General features: G+C 52.9%; 1 protein-coding gene across 4 annotated transcripts in view; it reads right to left on the bottom strand.

Annotated features, from left to right (window-relative positions):
- Positions 1 to 17,338, bottom strand: part of PLXNA1 (plexin A1) — a 119,710-nt gene that overhangs the window by 79,551 nt on the left and 22,821 nt on the right. The window lies entirely within an intron of this gene.

Genomic DNA, 17,338 nt, shown 5'->3' with positions numbered 1-17,338 from the left:
TTCTTACAGATTCAATGACAAGATCATACATCACACAATGTACTTCATGGGATTGTAACCCATGACATCAGGAGAAGGTAGAAAGTTAGTCACACCTTTCTTTCCTTTCCTTTTTTTTTTCACTTCTTTAGATCAACAGCTCCACTATCGACATGCCATGATCAAAACTCCAGGTTCCACCTTTCCTCATGAAACAGTCCTTGCTCTAAACACAAGCACTTTCAAGATTAGAGAAGAAATCCTCCAACATTCCATGGCCAGTGATACCTATGATAACAGCCAGCTGAGTTTGGCTTCACGCTGAGCACACCAGAGTGCCTGCAAATATTTTGCTTCCAATTGACTTAGGCCCTCTCACTCACTCTGCCTTGAGCTCTCAATGTGCTTGCTAAATACCCTTTCATTCATATTTTAAGGTTTCATTCCCACACCCTAAACCTGGCCCTCCTACACCATTTCCAACCTGGAAAGCCACATCCCTGGTTACACTACAGCCTCCTCTATGTCTTCACAAAGCCAGCAGAAAGCTATGGGGCTGTGACTCCCCTCCATGCAGAACTCAGAGTGAAGAAAACCACTTCTCTGCAGTGGGTTCTCTGTTCAAAACCAGGATGGAAATTAGGCTTTTCAGTCTGCACACTGGAGCAATTTCGAAGGAGAGATTGAGAAGATTTAAATACAGAGATTGCTTTCCCTGAGGATGCTGCTCAAGATATTTAAGAGCTCAGGTTTTACACGGCATGGATTTCCTTTGGCACCGATGCAGAACTCCCTGCCCCGCTTTTGCAGGCAGCAATCCCTTCTGCAAGCAGCAATCCCTTCTGAAGGCTGTCAGGGAGCACAGGGTCCCACTGGCCAACACTGAGCCCATCACTGATGGTAGGGCTCACCCAGGGGTATAAACTAGGGCGCGGGGAGGCTGAACCCTACCCTGAGCTTTCCAGGTGTGATAGCACTCAGCAATAAATCCGTATGATCTCAGCTCTTGCAGGTCCATGCAATGGAAAATAAAAATCCCAGCTAACTCCTTAATAAATTACTCCTGGGAATGCAGGGCTGCTCTCTGAAAGCCCAGCTCTTGCTAAGACCAGACCACATGCCACATTCAAAACCAAGTTCTCAGAAGATCTTTAAGGAACACCTACCACCCTTCCCACCATTCCCACTGCTTCCAGGGGATCTCAAGTGGAGCTGCTACCCACCAGGACTTGCCAGCACAGTAGCCAAGGAGCTGCTCCCACATGGCACTGAGCAGCCTGGAGAATGCTGGGCAAGGGTCACTGGCCCAGTGCTGGAGGGAGCAGAGATGGGACAGGCACACAGTCCCTAGATAAGGAGCCTTATCCTGAAATGCAACCCTGGCAGGCACCCATCACATGCCTGAGTATCTGTAAAGGGAGGCCAAGGGGTGGGAAATGACGTTAATTAAAGTTTTAATTACTGTAACCAAACGAGTAGTATAATTACTTTATTCTCACAGAGACTTCAAACTGATTAAGGACCACGTGCACAATCTTCGGGTTGATGTGGTTTTTAATTAAATGTGCCATCAAAGACAGTGAGAGGGGTGGGCAAGACGATGGTTCAGCCCTTCCTGAACCTCCAGAGACCTCGTGCAAGGAGGGAGTCCAGGATGGCAGAGGCACATGGGTCAGCAGCAGCAGCAGCAGCCAGTGCCAAAGGCCAAAGGTAACTGCCTTGCAAAGACTGAAGCCAGCGGGGTGCACACCAGCATCTTGAAGGAAAAGCTCCTCTCCTGTACATCAGCCCTCAGCTTCACATTCCCCCAAAACATCTACCTTTCCAAACATTTGCAAAACAGCCCCACATGGGCACTGAAAATATTAATGAACTGGTGCTGCCAACTGGAGGGAATGATTAAAAAACAATTTTGCAAAGGTATCCTTTTCAAATAATAATAATACTAAAAGACAAAGCAGTAAAAATTAAATTCCCAGTCCCCTACCTCAAATAAATAGTATCAGAATTTGAAATGAGACATAATTACCCCGGCAAGGTTAAAGCTGCTAATGCACACGGAATACAGAATCACCATCCATCATAATCATATCTCATATCACAGCCATTATTTATAATTAGGAGGCACAGTTTAAAAAACACATAAAGACGCCCATGCAATGCAGTAATTCTTCTGTTATTGCTCCTGGAGGGCCAATCCTGCTCCGATTTGTGGAGTCCAGGACCAGGCAAAAGTAATTCCCCAAAAGTCATTCCCAAAAAGCTCCTTTCTGGGAAGAGAAACCCTTCTCAGCCCACCTGCAAGCCCTGCCTAAGTGCCATGCTGTCAGCAGTAGGGCACAGCCAGGCTGCACTGCGCCCCTTCCAGCCATTTCAAACCCAAGTAGGCTCACAAAGCATCCAGACAGTCCTTTTCCCTTAACTATAGTGAATTTACAATTTTTTCCCGAAATGTCAGCGCAGGAAGAGTAGAGTGGAGCAGACAGTAGAGCCACAACCCAGCTCAGCAAGGCAGGAACATGCAAAGGTGGGCTTTGCCTGGGCTTCTTCCACTGCTGGGTGGTTGCTATTTTTTTTTACCTATTTTCGAAACCACAGAACGAGTTACAGCAGGAGCTGGAAACACCAAAAGCTAACCCCAGAGCTGCTGAAAGCTGCCCTCCTTTGAAGCGCGGGCTTTGCAGGCTGCCCCCATGCCCCAGTGAAATATTAACAAGCTTCCTGCAAAGCAGGAGGAAATTACGCTTAATATATTCTGGGGAAGTCCGCAGACAGCAGTGCCTACGCGGCAGAGCCTGGCTCTAGAGGGACCTGCCTCCAAATCCCTTCTCCTGCCAGCAACAAGGAGCAGCCAGTCTGTAGCCCTGCAGGGACATGCAGCAGCTCCATCACACACACACAAGCGCTGAGCAAAGCCCTTGCACACATAAGCACAAACCCCTGGACGTGGCGGGATACACAGCTGATTCAGAGCCCCAGGAATCTGGGAGATGCAGATTTGCACCCTTTGGTGACAAAATAGAAAGCAATAGTGGTTGGAGAGGGTGTCCTGAGGACACAGAGCCGTGATGGTAGAGGTGACAGCAAAAGCCCAGAGATGAGACCATAGAAAGGACACGCACACACACACACACACACACACACACACATACACACGCACAGACGCGTGTAAATCTAGGCTATGGTGTTTTTAGAGATGGAAAAGCAAGCTGGGTTAAGGAGAGGGAGAAGCTGAGGCATGGCCAGAGAGGCACAAGTGTCCAGCTCAAGCAGCCCCAAGAAGGAGCTCAGCCCTCGGCAGCCCAAGGGGAACAGCTGAAGCTGACTCGCCCCACCAGTCTCATGACTCTTACTCACAGCAGAGCTGCACTTTCTCAGAAGTTTCACTAAGCTGTAAAACAAGAAAAAAATAACAAGAAAAGGAAAGGAAAAAAAAGCCAAGAAAAAGACAGCTTGCAGATGCACATACAAACACATGCTCTCCAGAACCCAGGAAACACGTTTCCAATGAAGGTTGTTGTAACCAGAGCGAAAAACCAGCCCAGTTTCCAGCCAGAGTCCCCTTACCAGGGGCGCCAAGAGGGGTTCTGTGCAGAGCAGTACCACGTCACTGCCACCATAAAAAGGAGGGGCAAGCCTTTTTGGGGTTCAGGCACTGAGTCCCACTTGGCTGTCAGCTCTCCGTGGCAGGTTGTCTTTTTGCATGGTGAGTCCCAGACTATGCAACTCATCATGAGTGACAGTTCTGACCACTAGGGCTGCATGCAGGGGACAACAGGGTATCTCTTGCGTCTGCCCTGAGCATTTTCCAGCTCCCCTGCTATTTCAGACAGTCAGTGCACTGCCCAATGTGCCAAGGATCTGCAGTCTTGTAAGACTGGATAAGTTTGGGGAAGATCACCTTGGGGATGCCAGAGAGGGGATGCTCACCACAGGGCTTTGGAGGAGAAGTATTGCAAAGGCAAAGGGGAGTCGGTCATCCCCCCACAGCCAGTGCCTCCCCAAGCCCTTAAATGGTCATCAGCACCTCATCAGGTTCTAGGTGTCATCCTTAAGCCATCTCATCCCTGACACCACACACCAGAAGGACTTTTAACACCACTGGCAGCTGAGTTTACCACCAGTAAAAGAAGCAGAGAGGAGGAGGTGCTTTGCAGGCTTGGGCAGAGGATCACTATTTGCCCTTCCAAGTGCTGAAAACTAATCCCCCCCTTCCCCCTTTTTATCCCATTGAAAACTTGACAGAACCTCCTAGCGCTTTGCAGTTGAAATTGGCAGGTCTTAAATTAATTGACTGCAATTTTACACAACAACATGTTTAGCTGCGAGCTGGCCCGCGGCCCGCTTGGCTCGCCACCGCTCCCCAGACACTTTTCAAGCAACCTCCAAAACTTCACAACACATCGAAGGCGAGGCGAGCAGGCTGCCAACGTGACCCGCTCCCTGCCAAAAGCCAGCCCTGCCTCCCTGCGCCCCCACCCCGACCCTGATCCAGCTCCTCCGGTGTTTTCCCCCACTCTTGTTAATGGCTCGTTAAATTATTCTTGTCGTCTCCGAGGATTTTTGCTCCTCCAAACTACGAGGAGCACGGGGCGGGCTGGGTTACGGGCCCGCTGCTTTGCCATGGAAACGGCAGCCATGGGACCAATGCACGCAACAGGAGTGAGAAAAGTCAGGGTGGTTTTTTTATTTCAATCCATCCTGACACATTCCTGTTCTCCTTCTGCTCAATACCACAAAGGACAAAGCCCAAAGCGAAAGACGACAACACAGTGGCAGGTTTGCAATGTCCCCATCCGGGACCGAGTGCTTGGGGTAATGCAAAAACACACAATCCCAGCGCCCAGGAGCAAGATGACGCCTGTAACCCATCTCCCACCTCTCCAAAAAGCAACCGTGCTTCTCTTCGGAGAGGGTCTGAGGGGGCACTGGAGCTTGCAGGGAGCCTGCCTGCAACCCAACCCCCAGAATTCAGGGCTGGCCCCAGCTCGAGGTCTCCCAGTCTCCCAGCTCCCGCGAGACGCTGTCACTGGCTCTGGCTCGGCCAAGCACAAGCCCCAGCAATGAGTCAGCCCCAGCTCCCAACCCTAATCTAATCCCATCCCCAGTGCTGGGCAGTTTTCCAGGGCATGTCCACAACATGAAAGGCATGCTCTTGCCGCACTGCTGGGTCGAGAGCTGGAGGAGGAGAGGGGAGGATTGCTCCGGCTCTGCTGAGGACTTGGGTTGAGCAGCTGATGCTCTGCGAAAGCCAAACTGGGGGTGGGTTGTTTGTGTGATTTCATTGCTTGAACAAACAGAAACATCCTGTATGTGATTAAGAGCCTTTATGAAAAACACACCAGTGCTGAGCCCCACAGCTGGGGCCAAAGGTATGGCTGCGGCGGGAAGGCAGCACACAGCAGGGTTCGGCCGCTCTGGGGTGAGGAGAGTTCCCTGGCAGATTCACACAGCCACAGCACCCCAGGGACATTTCAGACCATGCACAGAAACAGACATCCCCACTAGGAAATCATCTCCCCTATAAAATGTCATTGTTTTCATGCCAATCTCCCCAAGCTCTAGGGAGCAAGAGGCACGGCAGGGTTACCAACAGCCCACAAAGCCGCAGGCAATGGCTGCTAGGGGAGAGGCAGCCAAGGCTCTAACATCACTCTGAAGCTTTAATTCTTTCCTTTATCACCTTCTGCCCCAGGATATCAAAGTATTCCACGCATGCCTCGAGCTTGCTCCTCCTTTTGGCTGCAGGCATCACCACCCACAGAAGGCACATAGGAGAAAGGGACACAGGCAGGAGAAGGGAACTGACCACAGTCCACCCCCGCCCTGGAAAAAGAGAGAACTCCAGCTCCTGCCAAAAACCAGGACTTGCCTGGACTTGTGCAGCCATCACCTCTACAGACCCTGCCCTCCACTCCAACAGAGCTGCCTCGAGGGAGCCGAGCCAGGAAAACACATGCTTTTGTTTAAGGAGCACAGGCTGAACAGGGAAAAAAGCACTTAAACGTTACACACTCACACATCAAAAAAAAAAAAAAAAAAAGAAAAAGAAAGAAAATTGAAGTTTTGTAGTTGTTTCTCTGGCAAGGTTCAAAATAGGGCAAGGTTTTTGTTTTTGCTGGGAGGTTTGATAAAAAAAAAATGTATTTCATCCAAACCATCCTTGAAACATTCTTGACATTTATTACCATAAACTTTTCCTCCAATTAATTGCTTCTATACGACTATCATTTTCCTGATGAAAAACAACACCAGAAACTCGCAAGCTATTTAAAAAACGCTCGCTCGCTCTCTCTCTTTCTCCCTGCTTTTGAGCACAAACAGAATTAGGGAGGTTAGGGGAGTCAAAAACAACAGTTTTGACTCAACAGCCTTGGCAAGTGAGAGCTGCCACCCATGGCAGGGACACTGAGGGTGACACTTGAAGCTCATTAGACACTGCAAAAATACCCCGGGTCTGCAGGTACGCAGTATCACCTCTGGCACTGACTCAGAAATGCGTAGTGGGCCAAGTCTCAGGCAAAACATCATAAACTTGGAGATTTGGGATGGGTTTATAGCCAAGGCTTTCAGAGAAGAGCAGTGAGGATGTTCACACAAGTGCAACAGTACATGAAAGGAGGGAACCAAAGGAGAGCAGAGTTGAGTGGAGATGCTCCCATCCCAGAAGGGATCCCACATTAAGGAGCAGATTAATATGTGCCCTTAGACACCAAGGCCAACCACACTTTGAAGCTTGAGCAAGCACATTTTCCCCCCTCATTCCCTGCTCCTCCACTCCCAGGCTGAAGGTAGCAATTTTTGTCCTCTTTTAAAACAACAAGCCCTTGCAGGAAGAAGCCAAAGCTCACACATCCCGCATTGAAGCTGACTCATCCCCCTGGGAGAGCCCAGGAATCTCATTCCCAGGTTATGTGCTCCAGCCGCAGGCTCACACTTCTCCCGCCGGCAGACTGGAGAAGGGAAGGAGAGGCAGGAAGGAAACCCCCAGCTGAGACAGGGAGCGTTCATCTCACCTGCTAGAGAGAAACACGTCTTTAATTTTAGACGTTGAGCGTAAAAACAAGATCCCTTGAGGCTCATAAACACACCAGAAAGAGAGGGAGAGTAACATGGAGAAACCCTGGAGAAATAAATGAAGAAATCAATTTGGGAAGTTCCCATCCATTGCGCAGGATGGGAATAACCTGGCACAGGCCACACAGGCGAGGTGCAGTTTTCAGGTTTTTGAGTCTTTTTAAAGGACTTTGCTTATTTCTCATATAAACCATCACATCCATGACCTTACCCCAGGAAACCAAGTGTGGCAGTGGTAAGCCCAACTCCATCCAGCAGGACAGAGGCTCCTCCACTCCCTCTGCCACTAAAGCTTGCCAGTACAGATGACTCCAAGGTCCCACATCCCGACATCCTCACCAGGGATGCTGAGCATTTCTGCGTGGCTGCATATGTGCCAGCCTTGCCAAGACACTCACTTTCCATAGCTAATTACAGATGCAGTCACCCTGGCCAAGACACAGGCCTATTTTTGGAAACTTTTAAAGGAAAATAAATACATACATATATATAGAGAGAGAGAAACACACACACACATCAAAACTGCACCATATTTTCCCTCCATGAATTTTTTCAGTTGCATTTTGTTCAGCAGCTACCAATTAATTTTTGACCACTGTTAATGGAAAGCAGAAAGCCAGGGGAAACAGGGAACAGCCAGGTGCTGACCCAGCCTCCAAGACCAGCAGAACTGCTTTCAAGACTGCAAACTGCTCTACAGACCTCAAGCTTGCCTACGAGCACCTCTGTTGAGCCCAAAATCCATCCTCAGAGGATTTTGCTGCATCTTGCAGTAAAAATTCAGCTTTAAGTCCTGGTTGGGAAGAGCATCGCCAGTGACATGAGTTTGGTGGAGCTCAGGTTTTGGTAGGGGTTGCTGCTGGGAGGATTGGGAGGATGCAAGAGGGACAGGGAGGACTTCTGTAGGTGAGGAGAGCCCTGCTGGAGACATGGATGCTGTCTCCTTTAAAGTGAGAAATAGGACCAGGGGTCCTTGAAGGACATGGCATCCATGTGTCTCCAACTCCCTCCTCCCTGAGCTCCACCAGAGAACAGCCACAGCAAAATCACACACACATTTTAACATCATCCCTTCACCTGCCACTACCCCAGCTCCCACTCACACAGCTCTAGAGCTCCATTGTATCCAGCAAGGATTAAATGTTGTCCCTAGAAAGGCAAGGAAACCCCTTACCTCAGGAGCTGCCAGCCCAGTGAGCAGCATTACCAGCATTAAGCCTCCAGCTATAGCAGCACCAGGTTGGCTCAGCGGATGTTGGCACATAATTAAGATCTACAGGGCCCTGTCAATCAAGGAAGGGAAAGAAACGGTGGGGAAGCCTCTCCTGGGACACAGCAGAAGCCTACACATTACTGGTGCCAGGGTGCCCAAGGGATGCTGGTGGGATGGCACAAATCCAATCTACCCCTGGAGCAAGCAGCCAGGCTCTCCACCCTCCAAACTGCCCCTTTTTACCTGCTCTATGAACTGTAACCCTCCCAAAGCAAGCCTGTGCTCTCCCAGTGCAACATCATTCCTAACTCTTGCTCTGGAAGGAATAGCCCCACTTAACAGCCCAGTGGATACTGTAACCCAGGGTGGACCTGGAGGGAAAAGCCAGCCCTGCTTTTCCGGTGTGAGATAGGATGCTACAGCACTTGAGGCTTCCGTCTGGCCCACTAAGGAGGCTAGGGGGACAAAAGGACCTTTCCAGGTCTCCAGGCAAAAGGAGGAAAGGTCCAGGGAAAGCAGAGGCTGCAGAGGGCAAGCAGCCCCTCCTGCCCCAAAACATTCTCATAAACCTTTCCCATTTGGGCCAGACCATGGAGCTGGGACTCAGCGGCTCTCAGCCCACACTGCAGCAGCATCAGGGAGCAGCATGGGAAAACTGCACTCCAAGAGCACACACAGCCTGGAGGGGTAGCAGGACAACCCCCCTCCTTTGCCCTGGAGCATCAACCTCTCCCAGTCTTGTTCTCAAAGAGGGACTGCCCAGCAGGGTGGAGTGGCACCCCCGCTACTCCAGAACCGCGCGCAGCCACGCTAGCGCACAAATTGCTTCATTAAATGTCATTGCATTAAGCCAGTTTCATGAATTTAACATTGTCCCCGGACTATTGTTTGCCTGAAAATTAAATTATGGTAACATTTGTTGTTTCAACGAGTTCTGTCTGTCAGGGAAGGGGCTGGAGGAGGAGATGCAGGCGCAGGCAGGGAATGCCACTTCAGCAACGGGGCTTCTGTGGACTTGTGGCTCCAGTGAAGATAGGAAACACAGCCACGGTTTCCTTCATGGGGGTGGGAGAAGGGAAAAATTAAGTTAAAGCGTTGTTTCAACGAAAGCCAACCATGCCAGATGTGGAGAAGCGAGCCAAGCTGTTCAGAAATGGAAAGCATTGCTGTTTTGGAGCAAATATAGGTGCCAACCAGCCCCAGCAGCCACTGGTCAGCACAGTAAAGTATTATCCCATACCCCTACAAGCACCACACACCCTGGTTTCCGTCGCACAAGTAGCTCAGGGTGGCAGTCCAGGGCTTTTTGATCTTTCAAGATTACAAAGCTTTGCCGCATACAGGAACACTCTGAGAAATTTCTCATTTATACTGCCTTTTCCCTAGAGCAGCTCCTCTCTGCAGTATCAGAAACAAAGGTGACAACCTTTCGCTTTGTAAAGAAAACCGCCAAGCGAAGCGGACTATAAATAGCACCCAAAACTGACCCGCATCCCCAGCCGAGGGGAATGAAATGAAGACAAGTGAACGAACAGCTTCAAGGTCAGAGAGACTTTTTTATTTCCCCTTTGTTCAAGGTCTGGTAATTTTTATCCACGCAGGAGAGCAATCCAAAATACATCATTAGGGTTGTAGCTAATAAAACCCACACTGGCTTTTTTCAGCCCAGCATTGTTTCCTTTGCCCATATGGGGATTATGGAGGGAGGGAGATGCTTCCCCCAGCACCTGCTCTACCATCACAACCCCTCCTTGCGTCCCTCTCCTTGCATCCCTGCGCTGAGCACCCCGGGCACGCCAGATCTGTCCCAGTACAGAGCAACCGACCAATGCTGCCCTCAAGAGCACAAAGTGTGGACAAATTAAAGCACTATCACATTATCCTGCCTTTCTCTGCCAGACTGTAGGGATGCTCCCCACTACTTCAGATCATTCTTAGTCTGCAGAGAGTCGGCTTGTCACACAGCACTGGCTCTCTTCCTTCTCTCCAGCTGCTAAATGGCATTAAAAGAACTAAGCATCCATTAAATAAAACTTTCCCACTTGCTTCCCATGTAGACAATTGCTCTCACTGCCACAGGGAGGTTTCGTACTGGCAGCTGGTCCATGGGTACACAAAGAGCAGGGAGGTGCCAGGATCAACTCTAGTATAGCACAGGTCACCCAGGGAAAGCATCCGGGGAGAAACAGAGACATGATCCCAGGGGTCTGCATCCTCACCACCACCCAGCACACAGCCCAGCTCCTCCACTCTTATTTCACCCCACAATGCCAACCCCACGGGGCACCTTCCTTCTTCCTTTCCCATCAGTACCAGCCTGGCATTAGCATCCATTCTCCTGCTCCACTTCAGAAAAGCCCATCATTAGCAAGGGCAGGGGATAGGAGGCCAAACAGCAGCTCTTCTGAGCAATCTGGGGCTGAGCACCATCCCCGCCTGGACCTGGAGACAAACGACCTCTCCGTGTATCAAAGTCTCAGAGATTGATGACAGGCTCCAGCAGCCACTAAGGGGCAGCTGGAGTCCACATCCTGCATCCCCAAGTGCCGCACCACACCTCCACCTCACTCTTGATTTATGATGGATTTTCCTCCCAGTCCAGGGGGGGAAATCAGGCAGGTCAGCCCATGGGGATGTCTGACCTTCGCCGCGGTCACGTCTCTACCCGAGGCAATGCTGGAACATGCAGAGACCCAGACAATACTGAAGGTAACTGAGCCCCTGCTAAGCACACATCTTCCCTCCTCCAGCAGGCCAGGGGTTGAGGGCAAATTCCTCAGGCACCATTAAATCTGGGTTAATGGGGTTGCACAAAGGCGAAGCAGGACACCAGCACTGCCCCTTCCCACCAGGCATACCAACAGTCCCTGCCTCCCAAACTGCTGCCTTCCTGATCCTCCTTCTCGGCTGCCTTTGGTGGGAGGTAGGGGCCATTCTCCCACCTGAAAAGCCAAAATTAGTCAATGTTTGTGACAGTGAATAGGCACAATGGCTCCAACAGGAGGGATCCAACAGAGCTGGGCCCTCCCAACTCATTTCCATCTCAATGGGGTGCCTTTTCCCCCTACCCTATCCCCATGGAGCCACCACAGAGGTCCCCAGCAGGAGGCACAGTCCAAAGCAAGAGTCGTGCTCCTGCTCTTCCCAGCAGAATAGAGGTCACAGACAGGGGCCACAGCCCTGCATTCAGCAGCAGAAAGATGCAGAAGAAAATGCTCAGCAGCTTCACGCTTCACCAACCAAACCAACCCCACCAGCCGAGAGGGAAAACCCAGTGCTCACTGCTGGCACTGCATGCCCCCAGCAAGCCCACACACCCCTTTTCCTATCGCCAGCCCCCAGTGACTCTCACCCAGATGTTTACAGGGGCTCAGCATCCTCACTAACGACTCCAAAGCATCACTCATCCACCCTGCTCTCCTACTACTGCCACGCCATAGCCACCAATGCCTTACACAGCCCTACAGTAACAGGGGCAGGACCAACAAGGCACGCAGCCAGAAACCCGCAGGCTTTTTCCTTTCCCAGTCCTATTTCCACGTTACTTCCAGGGTGGTAGCCCCTGTCAGGGCATAGGATGGTCTGCAGGGACCAGCTGTGAAGGTGATGCTGCCGTGTTTGGCGGGCACAGACCCACCAGCTCCTGAGCACATCCTGCAGGGCAGCACTGAGCTGTCTCGAGGGGCTGCCGAGAGGTGCTTTGCCCTCAGACCCGTTTCTGGGGCAATTACAGAAGCCAGGTTTACACCTGGTAGCCGTTTTGAAGACAAGGGGTCTTTGGGATCCACCTTCATCCCCAAGCCTCCTCCAGCTTTCACAACATACTGCTCCCCAAAAGTCACCTTGCCTGACACCGGCAAAGTCCAGCAGCAACACTACCTTAGTGCCAGCTGCTCCGCGGGAGCCGGGGCGGGCTGATGGATGGGGTGAGGCGGCACGCTGCCTGCGGGCGCCCGGCGCCAGGGAGAGGCGAGACGTGCACCGTCAGCGCTTTCGGCAGGGAAGGTTGGAGCAGGGCTGGCTCCTGCTGCCTCCCGGCTGGCCAGGCGCCAGGCTCCCAGGCCTCCTCGCTCACCTGCCGGCTTTGTGCAGAGAGCAGAGCAGATGGGGAGGGGGGGGAAAAAAGAGGGTTATGGCTTGTGAGTCAAAAAGCCCGGGGGCGCAGAGGGTGGAGGGAGCAGAGTTTGGTGGGGAGGGAGCCTCCTGACACTTCCTCTGCTTCCCCAAGGCTGTGTGTGCACGCTTGAGCATCCCTTGGAGGGACAAGAGCCTGGAAATATTCATCCCCATCCATCCTGCACAAGGCAGGAGCAGGAACCCCAGTGGCATTCCCCTCCGGGAGTCACTCGAGGACGAATCTGGCAGCTGCCTGCAGCCATGGCCTCACCACCCCGGCAGATCCCAGAGGCCAACGGTTCACGATGAATTTCTAATTGTTTCCTCCAACAATGAGACATCCTGTTCAGAGCCGGGCGGTGCAACAAAGCCCAACGCTGTCGAGCAGGGCCCCTTCCTGCTGAGCAGGAATGGGGCGATGCCGAGTGCTCCCTGCCACGAGCGGGGAACGGGGAAGGTTCTGCCGCCCCCTCCCCATCACCCCATCCACTTAACATGCCAGCTCTCCAGCCTCCACCTTGATTAAAACAGCTTAACGACTCCAGCGAGAGCTCTCGAGGGGGCGGGGATCCGCCAAGAGGTATTTGATGGATTCACTTTGGCAACCCTCGGCTACCTTGTCATGCCAATAAAATTATTGCCATTGATTGGGGAGAGGCGCGGCCGCATGCTCCGAGGAGCGTATCTCCCTCCTGGGGCTGGGCACAGGCACCCATGGGGGCTGCACGCACATGGGGAGGGGACGAGGGGTCTCCAGAGGATGGGATGGGGAGGGAGGGGGAGAGGGCAGAGGGAAGAGGCAGGAGGAACAAAAGGCCCTTGTGCTGGGCAGCCAGCTGGGAAGAGGCAGCAACACAGGCAGCAGAGAATTTCAGGGGCTGCGCAGGGGTCGATGCTCGGGGAGTCCTCAAGAGTCACCGGCTGACACCATAAGGGCCAGGGCAGGCTTCATGCCCCAAATACGTCCTGTCTCCCACCTCTGACAAAAAAATAAAAGCCATCCAAGGCACAGGTAGTAAGTAGGGTAGCCAGCAGCAGGGTCACGAGGGGGGATGAGCCCTCCCGCGCGCTCTGGGAGCCGGATTTCACGCGCCGAGACACAAAGAGCCCCTTTTCAGCCGGAGCTGCTTACCCTGAGCACTAAGCAGAGGGTGACGCGAAAGGATCTGTGGGGACTGGGACCAGCAGAGTGGGCAGGGAGCCTGACAGCATCTCCTCCCAGCTCACATGGACCACGATCAGGTCATGCATCATACCCTAGAGGCCAACACATGGGGGCTTTTGCGATCGGAAGGGAGCCAGCAGGCAACAGGGAAATCCTCAAAAGAGCCCCCTCTTCACAGCACCTATTTTCTGCCCAGACACACCAAGGGTTGTGAACACACCAAAGCCTCCTCATCCAAAGCTTTAAGAGGACTCAAAGGGGGTGCCTCCATGGGCTGCCAAATCTGCTTTCCCAAAGCACCTCCATGTTCCTGCCCTCGGCAGGACAGGGGGCTGCCGGGGAGCCCTTCCACCCTCCCCAGGACAGGAGAGGAGCACCATGTCCTGTCGTGCAGGGATGGGGATAACCCACTTAGTGTGAAGAGTTTATTATTCTAATTATTTAAGTGGAGAAACCAAATCAGGCAGACACAGGGCCAGTTCAGCTGTGCTTTCTGTGGGAAAGAATAAACAAGCCGTGGCAAGCACAAGGCCTGGAGGGGAGCAGATTCCCAACAGAGACACGTTCTGATACATTCATGCCCAAGGCCAGCCAGTTTCAGGACAGGGCAGGGAGCTACAGGGATTGCAGTGGTGACTGAGCAGCCAGATAATCCTCAAAAAATGAGAGCTTGGCTGGCTGCGAGGGATGTGTAGTCCAGTGCTATCCTGCTGGGATGAATTGGCTGCATTATCCCACAACTATGCCTGCCTTAGCAATCTCCAACACCTGGATATTCAGTGGTGCTGGGAATCTCCTGTGGGGCTGTGGCAAAAGGGACAGTTCTCAGCCTCCCTGCCCCATAAGCAGCCAGGGACGGCTGTGGGCAGGGAGCCACCGGCTGGGTTGAGAGAGAAGCTCAGCTCAGCCCCCAAAAATAACCAAGCAGCACCCAAAACTGGGTCAACCCACAAGGGCTACATTGAGCTCTGCAGAGCCCCAAGGCAATGCCATGTTTGCATAACGAGGAGCAGATGGCAGCAAAGGAAGGCAGCAGGGGCTGTACTGCACCTCTCAGAACATCCCACTGCTCCAGCTTCCAGCCACCAGCCCAGCACAGTGCAGTTACTGGGAAGGGGTTGCAGTACCAGTACCCCTCCAGTATCATTCTTCTTCCCTCTCTCCATACAACACTTCAAGTACAGCCAAAATCAAGTCCTTGGCACACACAGGTCAAAAGGTGACCCAGGTGCAGTGTCAAATGTGCCTTTCCAGCACATAACTGAGCACTCCCATTGCAATAACACACAGTTTTGTGTCCACCCAGAAAATAGGAAAGACAACCTGGGAAAATGATAACTGTCCAATATAAAGATTGCCAAGTGAGGACAGGTGGTTTCCAGGAAAAACCAGAGCATTAGGAAGCAAGTCTCATTTCCCTTGCACAAACATCCCCTGGACATTCCCACTGCAGCATGCTCATGGTTCACGTCCCCATGTCACTTCCCTATCCACAGCACCCTCAGACTACAGGGTGCAAGGCCAGGTCCCTGCTGTGCCAGCTCAAGAGTACAGAGGAAGTGGCTCACTGCCAGCCCCAGCAGCATGGAAAGCCATCCCCACATTGTTCACCTGGGCATGGCAGGAATTCCCCAGGCGCCCCAGTCCCATGACTGCTGGCACCGAGGACAGCGAGCACGCGGGACCAAGAGCTTTCCAAGCCTGGCCTCTCCACATAACTCGGGATCAGCCAAAGATAACTGCCTGCCTGGCAATGCTGCAGGGACAAGCTGAGAGCAGACTGCCATGGGCTCCACTGCTGCAACTCAGTATTCCAGGGATCAGGATCTCCATCCCCCCAGTGCCTCCCCAGCCCAGCCCACAGTTCCTGTCCTGCACAGAGTTTTGCAAATCTGACACTGTTTGCAAGATCCTTCCACCCCCCGAAACTGGGGACTCCCTGCAGCTGTGGTGGCAGCAGGTGCTGCCCAGCACCCTGCCTTCTCAGCAGCAACTGTTGGTGGCAGGGCTGGGGAGAGGCTGCAGGGCAGCCAGAGGCTCGTGTGGCTTTTTGGGGGGACAAAAGGAGGCTCTGTCTGCACGCAACAGCCTGGACAAATGCTGGGCATGAGAGCTGCCATCCAAGGAAAATCCAGACGCGGCAGTGACTCTGCCCTGACCTTACCCCAGCCCAGATGGTGATATTGGTGCCCCTCAGCACAGCAGCATCTATTACAGAGCTCCTGGGGACGGGGAGGAGGGGGGGGGGGCACCCAGCTGTCGGCACAGCCCTTCCTCTCCCAGAGGAGATGCCAGGGGCTCTGGCAAGGGCGGGGGGGTCAGCAGGAGGGCAGAGAAGGCACCAGGCTGCATCAAGCCTAATGTGGGTTCTTGCCAAGGGGATGGTGGAAAACGCTAACAGCTTAAAAGCAGAGGGATTGTGACCGCTGCTGAAGGATGCAGCCCCTCTCCCTGTACCCTCTGCCTGGAGGAGCCACGTTGGCTACACTCTGCCCTGTCAGGCATCGCATCCCCCAGCTGAGGACACATTGGTGCCACTCAAAGACAGGTCAGCAGCCCCTTCCCGCCCTTCCCTCCCTCTGGTCCCGGCAGCCAGGCGGCAGGATCAGGTAGCTGCTGAGGCAGCACTTTGCCAGGCAGCCAGGCAGCCCCTGCCGCAGGAGGGTTGGGCTGCCCACCTCAAGGTCATTGCAGGGACGAGGAGGAGCCCTCATGGCACAGGGTTCGGAGCCTGTGAAGTGCTCCCATGCTGCCACTGGAGAGCTCTGCAACCCCAGGGGATTTGAGGGCTCCAAGTAGGATAAGCCTACAAAACCTGCTCAGCAACCCTGTGCTGGGATAGGGCTGAGACCCATCTCTTCATTCTCCATGGAGCTGCTCCATGTCCTCTTGCCCTGTAGGGCCAGAGAGTGAGACCAGCTATTTGGGGCACCAAGTTTAAAACTAGGAAAAAGAGGTCTTGGGAAAGCCCTGCAGGAAAGGAGGACACTGAAACCACACCTGGGCTTCAAGTTCTGGCTGCAGTCATGGCTGTAGCATGCAGCCCATACACTAGTCAGGCACCTGAACTAGACCACCCCTGGCAAATGGCTCTGAAGGTGCAAAGACTAGAGAAAAACTGAGTAAAGGAGAAAGAGGAAAAATCAAATCTACCATCTAAAAACCAACCACCAGCCCCTCTAGATAAATGAGGAATTAGAGGTGTAACACTGTTGTCATGGCTTTTTGAACTCTCCTCCCACATGCTCCTTCCTTCCCATCCCCACCTAAAAGCCCCATCTGGAGCCCAGAGGCAGGAGAAGCTGGCAGCAACATGACACCAGTCCCTTTAGATCCCTCATCGATCCGGAAGGGAGGATGAGCTGCCTCCATCAGCTCCCCACAGCCCTGCTCAGCCCTGCTACCACTGTGCACCCCCCCGAGGATCACAGAAAGCCAAGCAGATGTGGGGCTGGAGAGGACCCCTCCATCCTACCCCTCACTCCAACACATGCTGCCCTTGTACCTAAAAATTCTGCTAATGGGCAGGGGCACTGGTAGGTTGGTCAAGAGTCCACGGGAAGCACAGGCAGGGGGAGCAGGACATACAGGGATTATCACCCACAATGGCACCCTGGTCTGGATTCCTGCCAGGGGAGCTACCTTGCTGTTTCCAGGGCACCCTGACCATCACAGATAAGGAGACATAGCAAAAATGCAGGATGCTGTGCCCAAGATGGGGTGTGGAGCATCTAGCAAGCCACAAAAAGACAGCCCAGACCCCACAGCCAAGCTCTGGTCCATAGCAG

The sequence above is a fragment of the Corapipo altera genome, unplaced genomic scaffold, assembly GCF_003945725.1.
Source record: "Corapipo altera isolate COAL_440 unplaced genomic scaffold, ASM394572v1 55, whole genome shotgun sequence".
NCBI lineage: Eukaryota > Metazoa > Chordata > Aves > Passeriformes > Pipridae > Corapipo > Corapipo altera.
This window is presented reverse-complemented; position numbering and strand designations above follow the sequence as displayed.